General features: G+C 41.0%; 1 pseudogene; it reads left to right on the top strand.

Annotated features, from left to right (window-relative positions):
- Window positions 1–1,168: 1,168 nt before the first annotated feature.
- Window positions 1,169–2,780, top strand: LOC123241419 (annotated as a pseudogene).
- The last annotated feature ends 1,322 nt before the right edge of the window (window positions 2,781–4,102 follow it).

Below are 4,102 nucleotides of genomic sequence, written 5' to 3'. Positions count from 1 at the left end.
CTTAAGATAATTACATAATAATAAAACAGATAATGTTAATCATCTAGATTTTAATTTTGCATCAGATTTGTGATTTCACAGAAGAAAGTCCCAGTAAGGAGGTATCTTTCCCCATTCGAAATTGGGGTCTTTGAAGAATCTCTGGGGCACAGAGAAGCTCAGTGACTTGCCTAGGGTCACATACCCAGTATGTGTCAGAGGTGAGACTTGAACCAATGTCTTCCTGCCTATGAATTGACTTAACCGGTCACTACACTGTACTGCCTCTCATGTTTCTATAGCATTAAAAAAAATAACCTTACCTTCTGTCTTAGAATCAATACTAAGTATTGGTACCAAAGCAGAAGAGTGGTAAGGACTAGGCAGTTGGGGTTAAGTGACTTTCCCAGGGTCCCATAGCTAGGGAGTGTCTGAGACCAGATTTGAAACCAGGACCTCCTGTCTCTAGGGCTGACTCTCACTCCACTGAGCCACCCAGCTGCCCCTATAGCATTTTAAAGTTTGTGAAAGATTTTCCTCATTACAATCCTGGGAGGAAAGTAGTGCAAATACTGTAGGGTCCCTGTATTTTCAGGAGACATATTCCAAGATCTAGAATTACCTATGGTTGGCTGAAATTGTGGATTGTACCAAACTCCATACAAACAATCTTTCACTTTTAATATGTATGTTAACTTTGTTGTATAGTCATGGGCTTTCTCTACCCACTCCTGTCCCTTCATTTGGTGCTCCATGGGCTCCCCTGCTCCAAAATAACCCTAAAAAAAGAACCCTCTAAGAAAGAAGAAAAACTGACCTGTGGGGAGACTTCTGTAGTGAGCAGATCTCTAGTGTAGAAAGAGGAGACCTTTGCCCCCCTCTACCCACCTAATCATGGCCACTATATTTGTTTTTCATCTGTAAGCATTTGGGTCCTGGTTTTTGTCCCTGGCCTCCACTTGCCTTTGAACCATGGGCTGACTCCCTCTCTCATCCAGAGGCAGCCCTCATTCTCTTCCCTCCCTCTCCTGGAATTCAAGGCTGAGCTCAGGTAATTGAAACTTCTCAGGTGTGACCTTGAAAGAAGAAACTGATAAAATGATGAGCTTTTGCCAATTGAGAAGGTTCTCAGAAGAAGAAGAAGAAGATCTAGGAAGTAGAAACTCTAGATCATTGGAGTTCAGAGGACATGGATAATGAGGAGGAAGAGGAACTCTCTCCCCAAGCAAAATCCAAAAATGATGATGAAGCAACTTGGAGAAGGATGAAGAATTTGTATTGTCTACTGGCAAGGAGATAGGGCAAGAGAATACCCAGACTCCAAACCTACACACAGTCTGTACCCCAGCAAATTCAGGACATTGTCTGGGTGCTGTGGAATTTGGATTTCAGCAAGAGGAAGGCTGGTCCCATATTGATACCCAAAGGGGGCAGCTGGGTGGCTCAGTGGATTGAGAGTCAGGCCTAGAGATGGGAGGTCCTAGGTTCAAATCTGGCCTCAGACACTTCCTAGCTGTGTGGCCCTGGGCAAGTCACTTAACCCCCATTGCCTAACCTTTACCACTCTTCTGCTTTGGAGCTAATAACACAGTATTGACTCCAAGACAGAAGGTAAGAGTTTAAAACAAAATGAAACAAAACAAAAAAATTCCAGATTGATATCCAACTTGGCTTTAGAAAGACTTGGCTACATACTACTCCTATGGAGACTCTCTGATTGACAAGATAATGGACATTTTTGTCTTTCTGAGCTAGTGAAGTTCCTAGAAGTTAATGAGGTTTCCTGACCCATCATCCTCTGGACCAACACCCTGAAAAATGATTATTGGGATCTGGCTCAGGTCTTAATGAACTGTGGGTGAATCTGGATATCTGGATCCCTAGGGTAAATAGTAAACGATCCTGGTGGTTTATAACTCTTCTGTGCCCACTGGGGCTATTTCTGAATACCTGGCAGGGCATATCCTTTACAGTGTTTCCAGAATGCTGCCTATTATTGCCTTGGCACCACAGGGACATCAGTATATTCTGGATGAGTTGTGCCTCTGGGGGCAAGACTAACTACACAGCCCAGCTAATGAAGAACACATGAGTGGTCCTTGCCAATAATGCTAATGCTGAGCACCCCAAGAGTGTGGTAGGCAATCTGTACTGGTTGGGGGTCACCAACATCATTGTCAGCCATGAGGATGGCTGTCATTTCCCTGAGGTGGTAGGAGGCTTTGACTAGATACTGCTTGATACCCCATGAAGTGGCACTTGTATCTTCTCTAAGGACCCATCTGTAAAAACTATTAAGGATGAGAATGGCAACAAAAGATGAGCTCATGTCCAAAAGGAATTACTCCTGAATGCTATTGATTCTGTTAATGCTGCTTCCAAGACTGGAGGCTACATTGTCTACTGCACTTTCTCTATTATGGTAGAAGAAAATGAATGGGTGGTAGAGTATTCCCTGAAGAAGAGGAATGTGAGGCTGGTGCTCAAATGACTGGATTTTGGCAGAATGATGCTTCCCTCCCACACTTTGCTTCACCTGATGTTTCTACCCTGATACACACAACATGGATGGCTTCTTCATTGCCAAGTTCAAGAAGTTTTCCAATGCTATACCTCAGACTAAGCCTAAAGAAGCCAACCAGACAGACTCTACAGACACCAGACTGACTAGCAGACTTTTGGCATTTAAAGCCCAGGTGGTTCTTCAACCTAAAATCAACTCTAAGCCTGCCAAGAAGTCCAAGCAATCTGGAGTGGCAAAGTTTGATAAGCTAGAAGCTGCAAAGGCAAAGGCAAAGTAACAACAGTAGCCTTCTAAAAAGACTCATTTTCAGAATGCGAAGCCTTGTAGACACCAGGGCCCTTGGCCTCCTACAGTATGGACTTCTAGATCTAGCTAGCCTCTACCTAGGAAGAAGCAGAAATCTCAGTTCTAGGGGCAGCTGGGTAGCTGAGTGGATTGAGAGCCAGGCCTAGAGATGGGAGGTCCTAGATTCAAATCTGGCCTCAGACACTTCCCAGCTGTGTGACCCTGGGCAAGTCACTTGACCCCCATTGCCTACCCTTACCACTCTTCTGCCTTGGAGCCAATACACAGAAGTTAAGGGTTTAAAAAAAAAAAAAAGAAATCTCAGCTCTGAAATAGTAGCCACTGTGGGGTCTTAAACTACCAGACTGGTATGACTCTCTTAGGCTTATTATGGCTGTGAGATGGAACAAATTTGAGCTTTTGAAACACAAATTATAACACTGTATATTTATTTGCTTCTAGAGTTTGTGTTCCTAATCTGTCTTCTGGATCAAAGTTTTCATTTTTTAACAATTCTGGAAAATTTTGATGATTATTGCTTTATAGTCTAGTTTGAAATCTGGTGCTATTAGGTCCCTCTTCCTTTCTATGCTGCTCTCTACTTATTTCTCTTGAGGTTTTTTTTATTTTGGTTCTTCCAGGTGAATTTTGCCATTATTCTTTTACATTTGTAAAGTCACCCTGGTACCTGGATTGATATGGCACTAAGTAAACTAATTTAAGTAGAATTGTCATTTTTATTATATTGGCATGGTCCAACTGTGAGCAATTAGTATCCTTTTAATTATTTAGGCCTGTCTTTATTTCCTTAAAGAATGCTTTATAGAGATAGTAATATAATTCCTATGGGTATCGTAGTAGGTAGACTCCCAAATATTTTATATACCCTGAGGCTATTTTGATTACTATTTCTCTATTTCTTCCTGCTGAGTTTTGTTAGTTATATACAGAAAGGCTAATGATTTGTGTGAGTTCATTTTATATTCTGATACTTTACTGAAGTTATTATTTCAATTAATTTTTAGTTGAATCTCCAGGGTTCTTTAACTAGACATTTTTTCATCTGCACAGTGCAATAATCTGATTTCCTCTTTGCTTATGCTTATTCCCTTGATTTCTCTTTCTTGTCTTATTGCTATAATTAGCATTTCTAGGACTATATTAAATACTAGTAGTAAGAATAAGCATCCTTGCTAGCTATTAATTAATAACTTCAGCAAAGAAGTAACTAACATTCCTGGAATGACAACAAATAATAGATCTGATAATAGATATTCTTATTTCACTTATTATAATGACTTCCAGGATTTCTTT

This window comes from Gracilinanus agilis, chromosome 3 (assembly GCF_016433145.1).
Source record: "Gracilinanus agilis isolate LMUSP501 chromosome 3, AgileGrace, whole genome shotgun sequence".
Taxonomy (NCBI): domain Eukaryota; kingdom Metazoa; phylum Chordata; class Mammalia; order Didelphimorphia; family Didelphidae; genus Gracilinanus; species Gracilinanus agilis.
Note: the sequence above shows the minus strand (reverse complement) of the source record. Positions and strands in the feature narration are given on the sequence as shown.